The sequence below is a fragment of the Procambarus clarkii genome, unplaced genomic scaffold (genome assembly GCF_040958095.1).
Source record: "Procambarus clarkii isolate CNS0578487 unplaced genomic scaffold, FALCON_Pclarkii_2.0 HiC_scaffold_181, whole genome shotgun sequence".
In the NCBI taxonomy this organism is placed as follows: domain Eukaryota; kingdom Metazoa; phylum Arthropoda; class Malacostraca; order Decapoda; family Cambaridae; genus Procambarus; species Procambarus clarkii.
Window position 1 is genome coordinate 394788 of NW_027189214.1, and position 17985 is coordinate 412772.

The window sequence follows — 17985 nt, forward strand, 5'->3', positions numbered from 1 at the left end:
CATTATCCACTCGCTCTTCCACAGGATCAATAATGGTTGAATGCTCGATCAGCTTCCCTTTAATTTGTGGATCTGATCGTAATTCAGAGTAACCTCCTCCGCATATGATTATTGAGGAGAACTTGTGTTGATACTTCCTTACAAGTTTACTGCACAAGTAGGATTTTCCGCTGTTTGAATAACCAGCAATAATAACACGAGATGGTTCTCTGAAAATATCTAGATGTTCCGCATGGATTATATCATAGGAACTATCCATGATTAATGCTTCGTTAAGACTGCTAAAAACTAAGGAACTGAGGTGGTATTTATACAAACATAGTCATTTACAGGTGTTTATTCACATATTTTATGTACAGCAACATCATTTTTAAAACTAAACATAGTTCTTACAGTTCACAAACAATAATATTAAACATCCTATTCATTTAGTATACAAAGTTCTAGTCATATGAGACATCCATCTTATTACTACCTAACAATTGTACAACATAAAATCTAGCGAGGGTTGAATAGTTTCTGAGCTGTAGCATCGCGTTTGCTCCAGGGATGGAATATTGGGTAGAGTCTCTGTGCTTGCTCTACTTCCTCCTCCTCCATAATCACTTCTTCCATCTCCTCCTCCTCTCTCACTTCTACATCCATCGCATCATCATTGTAATCAGGATGACCATACGCTAGGGACTGTGTGGGGCTTAAAATGTATCGTTTATCGTCAAATGCCGACAATCCTCTGCAGGTAATGCGACATGTACAAATCTTTCCTTGCACGTTGCGTATAGATCTCGACACATACCTGATTGAAGTGTTTGTTTCAAGAGTGTGTTGAAATGAGTCATGTGAGAGTTTCTCTTGTAGATGGTATGGTACGCCCTTACACTTACAAGTGTGCTCCCCATCATGTGTGGTGAACGAATATGTTTTAGGTCTGAGAGCAATTAACTGGTTAATAATCTTAGAGTCTATTTCAGACTTGAGCAATCCTAGTTCACCTTCTCGCGCTTTAGAGTAGGATGGATGTGTGTCATTATAATTACTAAAATCCATACAGTCGAAGAGAGGAGACTTATTCAACTCTTCAAACACATCCTGACAGTCCAGTTTAATGATGAAAGAGTCTGTGTCTGTATATAACAGACTCGCTTTATCCCCATACGCAGGTTTGACAACATCATACCAGAACTCATAGAGTCGCCTCTTAGCAATTTGAAGTATATGATAACCCAGATACGTAGGAGTGTTGACTAGGAGAGACTTCTGCTTGATAGTACATATCACACGATCCTTACTTAACAAAAGACTCCGCTTGAAGAATGGGTTTCGAGCATGTTTCAGGAAATGACTACGATCTGTGACCAAATAGTGTTTGTTCCCATATTTAGATACATCTGTGAGACTCTTTCCATATATAGAGTTTGATACGAGTTTGAAAGCCTTTTTTTTATCGCGCATTTGGTACTGGCTCGTTCACGAACATTGGTTTCAATGAAGTCTTTAAGGTAACTCTCCTGCTCGAATTCGTAGATGTCGTGAACTTTAGCTACTTCTAATCCAATGCGCATGAGCAACTGTAACAAGTCCAGACTAACCAGGTAGTCTTTCTGAGGAAGATGAGAAGCAATTAATTTAGTGTTGTTTTTAGGCAGTCTGCGACTTTCTTCTGTAAGAATATTCTTACTGTAGGGTGAAATGTGTTCCTCAGTAATGCAAGTATGTGAAAGAACAAGGGGCAGTTCATCTGTATACCTAGCTACCTCAGGTCGGACCTGCAGTGTATCATACAACACCCAATATCCCTTGGACCCGTCACATGGGATATTCTCCAAACCTTGCTCCAGCAGTACGTCACGCTCATCATGTGTCAGTTTCCGAATCCCACCACGAGGGAGCAGTTCAGTCATACACGCCCCGTAAAGACTATTAAAATCTAAGTAAATGATGTAGCTACTATCTTCCCCTAGATCTAAGCCTGTGTGCCTGTTCTCCACATTCGTGTACTGTCTCGTCACACTGGTGAACCCACCTCGGAGATTCCGTCGAAGTAAATCATATAACATTGGGTCTGCCACAACATCAAGTTGAACTTTCGATTTAAGCAAGAACGCATCCCAAGCAAATGAGGGTAAAGAAATGTAGTGTGAAATGTCTAATTTGTAGAGAGCAAGCATGGTGTCTCGCCAGACTGTGAACACATCGGCTAGCAATCCTGTGTCCACTTTGAGGTAAAGGAGCAGATACTCCCCTATGTTACGACATTTAGCCGAATCAAAAATTTCTAAGGCTTGTTTATAATCTGTTTCTGACAACTCTTCGTCTTTTAGTGTATTGTAAAACTTATCACGAGAAGGGAGTTGTGGTTCATCTAACACAGCCATAGAGGATAAATAATCATAGCAGAATGATTGTTTACCCTTGAGCAGTTTTGGGGTGGCCGCTTTATTTACCCCTTTTAACATAGCCAAAGTGAATGTGGTAGGTTTCCCACTATCGATGTGATCCTTGGCTATTCTTCCTAGCGAGCCGTTGAGAAGGGCTAAACTATCCAAAAATCTTAAGTTGTTCACATCAACTTTCATAAATTTAAATCCATCCTTAGCTAATATATCTATTTCACTTCCTGGTCTATCTCTCATCTCGTTTAGGATTACTCCTAAATCATAGGAAGCGTTGTGTGAAAAAGTGTATAGGAACTTGTATGAATTTATACATTGCAAATTACATCAATCACAGTAAGCTGCTTGATAATTGTGGAATCTTACTGTGTGGTCGTGATGACGGACTTTGATTACATCTTCTCCGTTAAAAGGTACATCACAGAGTTCACAAGCAGTTTTTGTCTCAAATAGTGTCTGTTGTTGCTGAGACATGTGAAGTTCATAGGATACTAGCCCCTTCTTGATTCGTGCCCATGACGCTTCTAGCGTGGTTACAAAGTGATTGGCTGCATCTTTACCCAAATAAGTATCTTTCTCAACAATATTCTTCTGTCTGTCAATGATAATGTACGCATACGCCACGGCGTTGTGACGTGTTTCTATCATTCCCTTAGGGTTCGAGCGGTCTAGCATGCACTCAAAGTCATAAAAGCACATGTGACTAGGACCATATCCCCGTCCATAGTTACGGAAAGTAATCTTCCTCTCTGCTGGGTAGAATTTGAGAGTCTGATGTACTTTGCATGTACTTTCATGACTCTGCATGCTATCTGCTGGGAGTGATATCAAACAACAATGACAAAAGTTCTGATAACTTGGGATGCGATCACCATGATCTCGTATATTACGTACATATTGGTTAAAATCCTTAATTAATACTAAATGTTGAGCTTCCAACATCAGCAATGGTATGACGTCTGTATATCCTCCTCTTCCCTTCCTAGCCAGTGTAATGTAGTGTCGTTGTCGTCTAGCATTTTCATCTCTTTCTAGTGAATAGATGAATATTCTGACTTTATTCATTTTCTCTACCTTGTGAATATCCTCAAACGTCACTGCAGAATTGATATCTGCTGGCCATTTCATGTGTCTGAGACACCAACTAGCATTCACAGATCTAGCGCGAATATTATTTAGGTGCATCCCCTTAGATAAACATTTATAAGCTGCAACACACTGCATAAGGAAAATATCAGCCTCTCCCTCTGGATTGAAAACCAATTTTTTCCCACGCAAGCCTTCAGGATAGTTTACATGCGAGCCTAATCTTATCGGATGTTCAATCTGGCCACAGTTAATGTAAAACCCGGTGAGCCGCTCAACCAAGACATTGGAGCCTTCCTTCGCTTCCAGGTACTGGGATATTTTCTCTGTCAATTCATCAGCCCAAAAATCAATAAGAGTTTCTACTTCCTCTAGAGTAATTCTTCGCCCCTCACCTCATATGGGAAAGCCGTCGTTATTTATAGGATCCAATAGATTATCCTCCCCATCTTGTTGTACATTTAAATTCCGCACAATTAGAGTGACGTCTGGGTAAATTAGGAGGAATGGGTGTTGTGGGGAGAAAAGGGATCGAACCTCATTAATGAAAAAATCCCTGTATGTTCTCAGATATACTCCTGGGGAGGTGTTAACATGTTCTGGTATGGAGAATGAAAGCCGGACATAGCTGCCGTTATAGTTATCAATTCGATCCAGCAGCTGAGGTTGAATTTCTAGGGCAGGTGGAGGAGAGGGCGAGAGAGGGGGTGAAGGGAGAGGGCTGGGAGGGGTGGGGGGTGGTGATAACGCTCCCCCTCCGAGATGAATGGGGGAGGCCGCAGGGTCAGCTATTACGCCAGACGGTACTAACAAGTCAGAATTGACAGACGCTTGCGGGTCAAGGTCACAGTCTGCTGAGCTGTCGTCTGAGTCACTGTCTGTGATGAAAATGGTACGATTCTCACCACTGCTGCTGCTGCTGCTGCTGCTGATGCTGCTGCTGCTGTTGCTGTCATAGCTGTCGCTGATTGATTGGGGTATGGGGCTGGGGGAGGAACGGGGGGGGTTGAGTGAGCGCGTGAACGAGTCCTCCCCTCCCTGTGAGAGCCGGAAGTGGGCACTGTCCGCCCTGCTGTGTCACTCTCACAGCCACTGCTGCTGCTGCTGCCGCTGGATGCCAAATCTATGCACAGCGGTGTGTCGTCTGTAAAAAAAAGAAAAACATATTATCTCTAGAAAGAATGAAGCATATATATCTCTAGAAAGAATGAAAGCGTGTATATATATATATATATATATATATATATATATATATATATATATATATATATATATATATATATATATATATATATATATATATATATATATATATATATATATATATATATATATATATATATATATATATATATATATATATATATATATATATATATATATATATATATATATATCTATATATATATATATATATATATATATATATATATATATATATATATATATATATATATATATATATATATTATGAGGTAAGGGAACAGTCTAGTGGGAATTATTTTGTTTAGGAAATAGACTGAAATAGGACAGTATTAACTTACTTATGTCATGGTGAAGGGGTTGAGCAGGTGAGTGGGTATGAATTCGTAACATCGTGTTAACAGGATGAGATATGGTCTCGTAGCCCCCCATCTGGCGGCGTGGCTGACCTTGATGAAGGGGCTGTGACTCCCAATGAGTGAGATGTGTTCTCCTTAGCTCCGTGTGTGAGGAATGGGGTATAGGCTCAATGGCGTCGATCTGTTCACTCCGTCGATTGAGGTAGGGATTATAACCTGAAATGGAACAAATGATATTCAGCACGAGTGAATGGGGAAAAATATGTTTATTATTATGCATGTGTGTTCGCTTGCGAGTGGATGAAATGCAGATACGAGAAGTATACTTTATATGCTACCTACGTTTATGTGAAGTTTCATTCCGACGATGACCTCCTCCCGGGGCAGGTGAGCAATAAGGACACTTCACGGTTTTGTAAACTGAAATTGGAAAGAACATATTTAACTGTGTGGAATGTAATAGCCGAATGAGAAAATATTCTCACACTAAAGTAGTTTACACACGCGATATTTCACCTGTGGATGCCATAAAATGAACTGTGGAATAATAAATATGAATAACACTCACGGTTATCACAGAAAATCTGCTGACATCGCTTGCATTTGATGTCGTAATGTCCTAGGGGCGGTTTTTCACAGCTTGCGCATTGCAGCCGACACAGTTGATTCGGTGATGGAATATAAAACACTCCGCATTTCATGCATGCTGTAGAGCTTCGCCTTTCCATGACATGGAGCTGTATGACGCGTGTGTAGCAGATGAAGTCTCGCAGGGAACTGGCGGCGCATTTGTGTGTGAGGGGAGTGAAATGCCCGGGTCAAATGAGAAGTGATTGATGGCTGACAGGTGTGGGTCTGTCTGTCGGCAGGAGTAAGTACCTCGCGCCTCCTTAACGAATCCACAGTGTATGAGGACCCGCCGTGGGGCAAACATCTCCACTCAGAAGACAACGAAAACCCTTTAGACAAATGGCCCCACTTCCGCAGGAGGGTGCTCTCTCGTACACTCCTCTCCCACTTACGACTTCCTGTAGGGAAGCTAATGGACGTCCAGGCGTTCCTCTCAGGTATGGGGGTTCTCCTCTCCAAACAACATATACACTATGTTGGATCCCCTCTCATCCTCTACTCACGATCATCAAACTATTATCATCATCATCACACAGGATTAAGTCTATGACAAACTCCTTCCTCATATTCCACTCTTATCCTTGTATTTTCATACGTCTTCCCAGAAATTCCCACATCTTCCAAGAAATTCCCTTTGTGTCTAGAGCGAGGGGCTGCACCTGCTCACCGCGTCCGACACGCGCCAAACTTCTGGGAAATTCCCCTCCCAAACCCTCCGCGACGACGACGACGCGCTGCGACGGCAACAACGCGCCGCGACGGCAACGACGCGCACCACCTGCCATCCAACAACATAACTTACTCTCTTTCCTGACCACATACCCAAACACAGGACGCTCACACGCGTCCGAAACACGCCAAACTTCCGGGAAAATCCCCCAAAACCCTGTGTGACTAGACACCTGCGAACCACCTGTCGGGTGCCACTCACCGGAGTGCCACCTGGCAGCTGGTGCGCACGGTTCTAGTCGCACTTTACACTACTTGAGTATGTCGAATTTTATGAGGTAGGAATAGAGCTGTTTGTAAATAATTTTTTCAAATATTTTTGATAGAATGGGTAGATTTGATATTGGTCTATAGTTGTTTATGTCCGCCGGATTGCCTCCTTTATGGACTGGCGTTACTCTTGCTTTTTTGAGGATATCAGGGAAGGTGTGACACTATAGATTTGTTGAACAGTAGTGCTATGGGTGGGGCAAGGGCATGGGAGGCACTCTTGTATACCATGGACGGAATTTCATTGCTTCATTGAATCTATTCACATAATATGCAAGATTTGCCTTTCTTATGATACTGGTAAGCATTGATGAGTACCTTTTAGCTACTTCCTTTGAAACTAGGCCAATCCTAAGTTTCTTTTCATATTCATGTTTCTTGTTGATTGAGTTGAGAATGCCACTTGTGAGCCATGGATTGTTTAATCTTTTGTCAGTTACTTGCTTGGTAAGAAGGGGACAATGAAGGTTGTAGAGGCTTAGAGTTTTGGAGAGGAAAAGGTTAGCTAATGAATTTATATCATGGGTATTATTGAATTCAGAATCTCAGTTAAATTATTGTGAAGTGCATCTGTAAGATTGACTATAGCTGATTCACTGTGTAGCCTAAATGATATACTTACTGAAGCCCTGTGAGCGTCGTGGACATACACACGCCCTGTGAGCGCCGTGGGCGTACACACGCCCTGTGAGCGTCGTGGGCGTACACACGCCCTGTGAGCGTCGTGGGCGTACACACGCCCTGTGAGCGGTACGGGCGTACACACGCCCTGTGAGCGGTACGGGCGTATACACGCCCTGTGAGCGTCGTGGGCGTACACACGCCCTATGAGCGTCGTGGGCGTACACACGCCCTGTGAGCATCGTGGGCGTACACACACGCCCTGTGAGCATCGTGGGCGTACACACGCCCTCTGAGCGTCGTGGGCGTACACACGCCCTGTGAGCATCGTGGGCGTACACACACGCCCTGTGAGCATCGTGGGCGTACACACGCCCTGTGAGCATCGTGGGCGTACACACATGCCCTGTGAGCATCGTGGGCGTACACACACGCCCTGTGAGCATCGTGGGCGTACACACACGCCCTGTGAGCATCGTGGGCGTACACACACGCCCTGTGAGCATCGTGGGCGTACACATGTGGGTTTAGAAAGATGATCCCTATCTTAATTATGGTATCTGTGCATGGGGGTCTCTCTGCAAACCACCTCAAGCCCATCATCACCCAGCAAAAATTTGCTATCAGAACAATAACAAACTCTGCTTTCAGACAACACTCAGCTCCCCCTGTTTAAATCCCTCAACATGCTAAACATAAATTCATAAACTCCACACTTTCTCCTGTGTCAATTACATTTGTAAAACCCTGTTCTTAAATGTAAACCCTGTTCTGAAACTCTCCCTGGACAGATGTAATAGAACCCATTATCACCACACCAGACATAAATATCTCTTTGATATCCCCAGGGGTGAAACTTAATCTGTATAAACACACTATGCAATTAAAGGGACCCAGTCTATGGAACTCACTCCCTAATGAATTGAAAAGCTGTCAAACTTTTGCCTTATTCAAAAATAAAACCAAAAATTACCTTATTTTATCTTCATAGTTTTCTACCTGGTGGTGTATCTGGCATTGTATCTAGTGCTACCAAATCCCCCAATATTTGTGCCTAAGCCATGTTGCTTTACCATTGTAATCTTAGATCATCTGTTATCATGGTTGTTGTATTGAGTACATATCCTGCTGCATTATTCCTTGAAATGATCCTCATACTGTGCTTCAGTGAACCAATGTATAACCCTAAAATGTTATCCTAATGTACCTAGTAATCCTTTCATTGTTGTGTATTGTTATTATTGTGTATTGTTCTAATCTGCTTTTGAGTCAAAAGTTCTTGCAATGTTCCTGTAAACATTTTTGACGATTTGCTGTAATTATTCAATTTAAAATTATCTGTACCTGTATAGTAAAGCTGTAAAGTACCTGTAAACATTTTTATGTCAATTTTGCTGTGAATAGTCTAAAATTTTCTGTTAGTTTAAGGATTTGCCCAAAACGCTATGTGTGCTAGTGGCTTTACAAGAAGGTAAAATCAACTCAATTTCTATGTTCTCTGTTAATCCCCAATGTACCTTCTTATATATAAATAAATAAATATATAAATATGCAGGCAATGTATATACTGTATAATAAATAAATAATAAATAAATAAATGATATGATCGATAATTTTATACATTTTATGATAAACATTTTAAAAAGGGGGCATTATCATTGTTTGGCCGAAAAAATTCGGCCAAACACGAAAAATTTATAAAAATAATACAACGTTCTGGCAACACCGTGGTGCAAACCGTTTAATGTTGTAACAAACTAGGCTGTTGTAAGAATTATTCCAGAAGGTTCCAGAAGTTCGAGTAGGGACCTGACCTCTCAACAACGCCCAGTCCCCTGGGAATTAGCAGGTCTGAGTCACAAATGGCGGGCATCTTTGTTCATAGCTGCGTATAATGAACCATCCTATAGTATTCAGTAATTTAGAGAAAATTAGCCTTTATTCATTTTGCATTAAAATTGTATTGTATAATAGTACTGGATACAATATCAAGAGTATTCTAATTATTGAGTTTAAGTCACCATCAGTGACGTCACGAATCAGATCTAACTTTTAAGGCGGAGTGACCGGCGGTCATAGGTCAGCAGGGTTGACATGTCTAGTATTTCTCAAAGTTCAATTAACCATTTTGGGGATCGGGAACAGCTCTGCCGTTAGATGTTTGTAATTTAATTCAGTAAAATAATTCAACCAGTCTGGATCAATTAAGTACAACAGAGGTTAATTGTTATAACTTAAACCTGGCTAGTAACTTGGTAAAACTTTGACTAGGCGGAAGGATACAATGTTCTAGTCTGGGCTAGGCCAGACGAGGACAAATCAGTGTGGTCACGGAAGCAGCTGGGAGAGGTCAAACATCTTACCTCTCCCCGAGACCAGCCCAACATCTTAGCTGGAAAACATAGAGGTATAGTTGCTATGGTTATGTATAGAAATAGTCTCATTTGCCACTCAGGTCAAGTAGGGAGTGTTAAAGTGATAGGGAGTGAACATTTTTAGATTTTGTTTTAGTTTTCTTTTAATAAATTAAATTTGTTAATAATTTGCATTTTTATTGTCTCCATTTGGTTATGTGTATACTTGTCCTGGTCACGTGGTCCACACGAGGCAGAGTTGTATTGGGCGCCGATTCTAACATCGAATCGGAATTATCATTACCGTGTAATTTATTCCACACTCAAGGTCATCGTATATAGTGGGGATCAAGCCCCTAGGTTGATTAATTAGCGTGATCGATCCAGACCTCGATCATTGCTCTTCTTTTTACTGGTCTGGTGGTGGCAGCGTAGAGGCGACTCTAGGGTTTTGCTCAAGGCCTAGGTCACGTTATACTGGGTGTAGAATCCTAAGTCGGTCTATCGTCTTAGGACCACGTGGCGTGGAGTTGGCTTTGGTAATAGTTTTGGAGTCCCTTGGTAGAGAATAATAAATAAGAATACGGGTAGAGGGCAAAGAAAGAAGGAAGTAGAGAGAGGAACCTGAACCCGTGTTACAATGGTGCACAGCGGTGGTTTCAACAATTTTGTTTGAAATTGTTGAAAGGCTCACGCGTCTAGCCGTTCGAACACGTGCGCGGATGCTAAGGAGACAGCCGCGGGTCAGGATTAGCAGTGCGCCCCACAAGTGCGTTTGAGTGGGGATTGGCGAATCTTGGGTCATGCGGGCTGATATGATTAAGGTTTAGTTAGTAAGATTAGGTTGTTAAAATTAGATTTATTGAAAAGGAGACCGCTCCGAGTTGATTGGACTGGGTACCATACTCGACCCATTGCAATTAATTCAGAGGTGTTGGGAGCCGCCATACTCTCAACAGCAGTTCCTTGAGGGCTGTCGGGGGCGGATATATCTGTGGGACGCCAGTAGATAGTCCGAGGGCGTTATTAGACGACCCAAAACGCTAGGAAAAACGTAATCCGTGAAGGGCGTTGCGGCCTCCGAGGGACGGACTAGTAACCTACCTAGCAGCGATTCAACAACTAAGTGATCGCACACTTAGTGGAGGTTGAGTCGTCCCTAGTCATAATTGTTGCTGAAAGCTGCGTGTCGCTCTGTTGGAACCTAGATGGTGTGGCCTCTAGGCTAGGTGTGGTACGGCGAGCCGGTAGGAGCAATTATAAGATTAAGTCGAGTGCCTTTTTGAATTAAGTATACTTAAATTTATAAAGTAATTTCAGTTTAATTGCGTTGTTCTAGATTAATTTTTTCCCCTAAATTCAATCCCCGGTTAAAATTTTTCCCAAGTGTTTAGCGTTTTCTTGCATATTAGGCTAAGTGCGTACGTTAAGTTTTGCTATTCCCTGTTGTATTAGTCTAAGTCAGAGGCGTTGTTAATCCTCTGGACTTAGGGCTATTGGTCGGTCACTATAGTAAGTGAAGGGTTTAAGGGATAGTAAGTTGCGTGTAAATGCTTAATAGAGTCCGTGGAATATTTCTAAGTATTTTGGGATAAGTTTTCGGCTAAGTCGATGTCGGAAAGTCGTTAACTGTAATTAATTTGTATTCGTGGGTCACGTGTATGATCTGGACGTCATTAGGATTCCCCAGTCGATGCGTGTGATATTTTCTAGTTTTTACCAGTAAGACGGTAGAATTGTGTTTTAGACTTAGAACTCTGTTTTCAGTAGAAACGTAGGTGGAAAATTTTCTAAGTCCAGCTTGGGCTAGAATCTGATTTTTTGGCGAAAATTCTAATTTTCATGTTTCGTGGATATTCTGGGGTCAGTATTACTCTCTAGTGCGCGCAAGGGACGTAATTCTGTTCGTAAAGCATTAAACAGTGATAATTACATTTTTGCCGAATTTAGTTATTTTTCGAGAAAATCGTGTTGTAATTTTGTCAGAGTCCATTTGAGGTGAAAATCTCGGATTTTGACGAAAATTCGAATTAGTGAGTGTTGAAACCGCCCGAAGTGTCAGTATTGTTCTGTATACAACGTCAGTATTAAATAATAACTTATTTATATCTGGAAACGAGAAATCCAAATTTTTGTGAATTAAAGGAGTTTTGTGATATTTGGGGTGATAGAAATTTTTTTTCCCTCGGAGTCAGAAAAATTGGCAGAGTCCAGCGATTGAGTAAAAACGCAGTTTTGATAAAAATTCAATTTTTTGGTAAGCATATATAGGTCCTGGGTGTCTATATTAATCGCTAGAGCGGTTTATTAACGTAAAACTAGTTATTTTCCTTCAGAACAAAAATTTTGATTTTTCAGCGTTTAAGCGAAAAAGCGCGGGACTTAGTTTTTTTTCAGCGCGGCTGGTCCCGCTCCATCAGTCATCAGTGGCCACGCTGCTCACTTCAAGCGCGTTTAGTATTCAAGTACAGTAAATATTCTTTATTACTCCATCACGAGTGCTGCGCGTTAGTTGCGTTATCATTTAAATTGTTTTATATAAATTAGATTCTTTAATTTTTTTAACGTAAAGGACTTAGGTTTCAGCAATAGAACTGCGGGATATTTCACGGTCAGACACGAGTGCGGGGCAGACACTCATTCATTGGATTCACTTCAGCGATTCTCTCGATAAATCGGTGTATTTCCTATTTTGGGGATTTAGTAGTTGTTTCTTGGAAAAGAGTGGCGATTTTTTTTTATTATTATTTGTGTAAGATCACGGTTGTAGTGAGTCCGGGTCGAGGGTGTACTAAAGGGTAGTTTAGAAGAGACGTGGCACACCAGGAATCACAGAAAATGTTTAACCCAGATAATGACCAGTCAGTAGGGACCAGTGGGAATGGGAGTGTAGAGGATAGAACCTCTTCCGACACCACTGGGGACCGCTCAGGTAGCTCAACTGGCACCACAGGTGGGGCCAGTGGGACTGAAGCGACGAGTTCACGGGTTCTGCATGGGACTGGGCAGTCGAGGGTATCTTTCCATCCCTGGAGAGATACTATTATTGACATGAGTGGGGAGTCTTGCGAGGAGTCGTCCCATGAGTGGGAAGAGCCGTCTTGGGTTCCCCCACAAATAACATCGACGCCATGCCAGCAGGGCAGACAGGGGGCCTCAGTTAGTATGGCAGGACGTCCCACTTCGCTCGGTAGAGAACAGCAACCTGTTCAACGGGAACATGAACAACCACACCAACAGCAGGAACTACCCAACATAACACCAATACCACAACACCCACAACACCTAGGTACACCTCATCCGTCACTACAACAACCCCAACCCCATCCTCAATTCCCATACCAACCCCATCCTCAGTTCCCATACCAACCCTTCCCCCAACCCCAGGCCACTCCATACCCATTCCAACCCCAGGCCACTCCATACCCATTCCAACCCCAGGCCACCCCATATCCATTCCAACCCCAGGCCACCCCATACCCATACCCATACCCATTCCAACCCCAGGCCACCCCATACCCATTCCAACCCCAGGCCACCCCATACCCACCCCAACCTCAATCCACACCCCAACCCGTGGCCACCCACACCATACCTCAACCCCAACCCCAGGCCGCCACAGCCTTAGACAGGCAGATGCGCACGGAGACGCCGGGCACTCAGTTGTCGCCATACGTAGAGGCGTTAAGTAAAGGCGAGGGAGCCAAGCCGAGGAACTGTGGCGCGGGTTCATCAGGCGGGAAGCAGCCCTCAGCTGCAAGTTCGAGCCACCCTGCGCGGGGTACCAACAGAGATCCGCGGAGGTGTTACTCCTGCTGGAAGCGCGGGCATATACAGAGGGATTGCGAAGTCACTCCTACGAAAGCATGAAAGAAGGCTCCTAGTGATGGTAGGCCTACTTTTGAGGTGAAAGTGGAAGGTGTGAGATTGACAGCTTTTGTTGATACAGGAAGCCAGGCGACGGTAATTAAAAAGTCAGCCTTCAGCAATTTTAAGTATGCACGTCTTCAACGTTGCGCAAAGACATTAACAGCAGTCAATGGGGAAAAGATTGAGATCGTAGGTCAAGGTACAGTTAATTTTGAGATTGATGGGGCATTGCAGCCTCACACATGTACGATCGTAGAGAACCTTGATTTTCCTGGTCACATCTTAATGGGAACTGATTTTCTGTCGCGATTTGATTATTCCTTGTCTGCTCAAAAAGGGGCTAGGAACTGCAGGTTGCAGTTGGGACAGACTTCCTACCCAGTGGAGATGATCGACCATCCCCCAGTTGTAGCTTCAATTAAGAGGAAGCTGAAATATAATGCGCACTATCCAAAATTGATTTTTAAGTCTCTTCCAGACACAGTTAAGAGGTCATGCGCATTGCATGCATTGACTAAACAGAGTTGCCCACCACATTCTGTTAAATTTATTAAAGTAGCCGTGGGACGTCACATACAACCAGGTACCACCCTTCAGGTGGCTGGAAGATGTGATAGTTTATTAATTCCTCATCACTTAGTTGTAGTGCTCGATAAAGGTGCACTCATTCCAGTTGTCAATCTTTCACATAAGACTTTTCGCTTCAGGGCAGGTGATAGGGTATCTCAGGGAACCATGGTGGAGGACACAGAAATCTTTCACCATGAGTCAGCTGAGACGCCAGCCGTCACTGCACAATGTAGTGCACTGAATATGTTGAACACTAAAACACCATCCAAAGTACAATACGAGACGAGAAATGTTGCACAGAATGTAGAGGAAGTGGAAAAATTAATTTCAGCACTTGATTTGCAACATGTTGCACAGGCAGATAGGAAGGCACTGAGAGGAGTTTTACGAAAATTCCCGAAATTGTTTGCGACAGAGGATGACCAGATTGGTCTCCTTGATAAGATCGAGCACACCATTCCAACTGGTGATCATTTGCCTGTGTACACGAGACAGTGGAGGTTGCCGGAACAGGCAAAGAACATTATCAGGGAGGAGTGCCAGAAAATGTTGAGACAGGGCGTGATAGAGCCTAGTACGTCACCATGGCTCTCTCCTGTTGTGCTAGTTCGGAAACCGGACGGTAGTTATCGTTTCTGTGTTGACTACCGGAAGGTGAACGAACTAACTAAGGGTGATGTGTATCCGTTGCCCCGAATACAGGAGATAATAGATCAATTTGGTGCTGCTAAGTATTTCTCAACTCTGGACGCAAAATCGGCGTATTGGGCGATTCCGGTGGCAGAACAAGATAAGGAAAAAACAGCATTCTCGGATGGTAGGCACACTTATCAATTCCGTAGGATGCCGTTTGGTTTGAAGACAGCGCCTTCGTCGTTTCAGAGGGCCATCAACTTTATTCTTAGTCCGGTACTGGGTAGGCATTCTTTAGCGTACCTGGATGATGTTGTGATATATTCCAGGACGTTTGAGGAACACCTACAGGACTTGACTGAGACTTTGAAGTTGTTAGATCAGGCAGGTTTCAGGCTGAATGTTCAGAAGTGCACCTTGGCGGCTCAGAAATTCAAATTTCTGGGGTTCCAGGTGTGCCCAGACGGTATCCGACCTGACCCAGATTCGTGCCGCGCCATTGCTGACATGCCTACTCCAAGGACAGCAAAGGACGTGCGTAGGTTTTTGGGGGCGGCCGGATATTTTCGTCGTCATATTGAAGGTTTCGCTGGCATTTCAGCACCCCTGACTGATCTGACAAAGAAAAATGCGAAGTTTGTGTGGAAATCTGAACATGACGAGGCCTATCGCAAACTGAAAGACCAACTAATCACGACACCGGTATTGGCTATTCCTGATTTTGAGAAAGAGTGGGAAGTGCACACTGACGCCAGCGGTATTGCTATTGGCGGGTGCTTAATTCAGCGAGACGCAGATAATTTACCCCATCCAGTAGCCTATTTCAGTAGGAAGGTCAAAGGACCTGAAGTTCGCTATTCAGCTACGGATCGGGAGGCACTGGCAGTAGTAGAATCAGTTAGGTATTTCGAGCCTTACCTATTTCAGCGGCATTTTGTAATCTACACAGACCATCGAGCGTTAACACACATATTTAAAAAGCGAACGAAATGCCCACGAATGTCACGCTGGTCTCACGAACTTTCGGCCCACTCATTCCAGATCTTGTACAAGCCTGGTCCAGCACATGTTGTGCCAGACACGCTAAGTAGAAATATAGCGGCAGTTCAGATTAATGAAAATATTGAAACCATTCCATCAGATAAAATGAGAGAATACCAGATGAACGAGCCGAGATGGAAAGAGATTATTGAGTATTTAGAGGGAGGAAAATACCCGAAAAAGAAAAAGAATTTACCTATTCATGATTTTGAGATGAAACAGGGCGTCCTGTATTATGTTAATAGCCAGAATGATAGGGCAGTATTTCAGCTAGTTATTCCGGACGCGTTGCGGTCATCAGCGTTAAAGCTTGCACATGCTTCAAAAATTGCAGGGCATCCGGGGATCTTTAAAACGCACTTAAAAGCAAAGTCTCTATTTTATTTTCCAGGATTACTTTCTGAGGTAATCAATTTCGTGAAGTCGTGCCCTCGTTGCCAGAGGAGGAAAGGCACCCTTAAGGTACAAGCCCCACTTCAGGAATTCCCTGAAATTCGTGAACCGTTAGATCGTGTGGGGGCCGATCTGATTAACTTACACCACAGTCATTCAGGAAATAGATATGTGTTGGTACTAGTTGACCATCTGTCTAGATACACTACACTAGTTGCCTTACCTCAGAAGGATTCTCGTACGGTTGCAGATGCGTTCTTGCGTAGGTTCGTTACTGTATTCGGACCTCCTAAAGTTTTAGTCTCTGACCGGGGTCAAGAATTCAATGGGAATATATTTAGAGAAGTTTGTAAGATTTTAGAGACAACTTCGGCTTTTACAACAGCCTACCACCCACAAGCAAACGGAATGACGGAACGGACTAATCGTTCAGTCAAGGATATGCTTGCAATCCTTGCTGAACATGATGCAAACACCTGGGATGAACACCTACCCTATGTTCAGTTCGCCTTGAATACTGCCATCCACCAATCAATTAACACCCAACCACTTCATTTGTTTACTGGTAATTCATGCAATTTCCCGTCAGGTCTGCTTAACAGACATAATGTTGCATACGGGGAGGACTATCCTTCAGAGGTCCTGGGTAAAATGAGAAATGCATGGAATATTGCAGCTGAAGCGTCCAAGAAGGCACGGACTCGGTATGCTCATTTTTATGACAGGAAAGTGCGCCCTCTTGAGTTGAAGGAAGGAAGCCTCGTATTGAGAGTGAATGAGGCTGCGCCCGCCAATCAGAGCAGGAAACTAGCTCCGAGGTGGCAAGGACCATATAGAGTAATTAAAAGGGCGGGGCCGGTTAATCTTGTTATAAAAGGAGTGTTCGAGGACCAGGTGGAAAGGACAATTCATGTAAATAAATTGAAACATTATCATGCTAGAGAGGAATTAGAACTGCCTTCAGCGGGTCTAGTTCCTGACTCAGCAGTGCTGACTCATGGCTTCACCGACGAGTCAGAAGATGAGGATGACCCTCTGTCATCGCTCATCAGTAGTCAGGTGCAGTCTCGCCACCCTATGGTGACGAGATCTCGCGCTGTACAGTAAAGTAACTTCCTTGGTTAGTATACTTTAGTATTCATTAGATTTTCCTGTAAAGGCAATGAGGTGTACTATGTCTATACTTGACTCAGGTAGCAACTTTTACCGTGCTCTGGGGTTCCACCTCCACCAAACCCAGAGTATATCTATGCTTCCGCTGTGTTGTGTCTGTCTGTTCCTAGGTCTGATTGGTACACCGACCCAGTTGTTCCAGCCACACGTGAACCCTTGTCTGTAAAGACCGAGGGGGGAGGCACGTTACACAAAGCCCTCCCCCCACCAGACCCAGTAACCCATACATCAGTTACTTTGGGGATGAGTGACTATCCAAGAGTCACCCGGCCGACGCCTCACGTCACTAACGAGGTTGTCAGGGCCAGCGAGCGGTCCACATTATAGCAGTCACCGGAGGTGCCATACAACGCCGGGGTAGCTGTCTCGAGATCACCACTACCCACCTGCTGCGTCATCAAGACTGCAGCCATTCCAGCAGTGTTGGAGGAGAGGTCAAGAAATGGAAAGCGCGTAGCAGTACTCAAGAGTTTCGCCGGAAGATTAATGATTACATCATCTGAAGTAACAAGAAAGCGGAAGTAAGGCGGTCACAGGTGGAAGGCACGGTTTCCCTACAGAGTACCGGGACTCGCCAATAGAAGGTCGCAAAATTGTCTCCTTTGGCCTAAAGTCGGCGGTACGAGGGTATACACAGTTGGTGTTTACGGCCTAGTAACC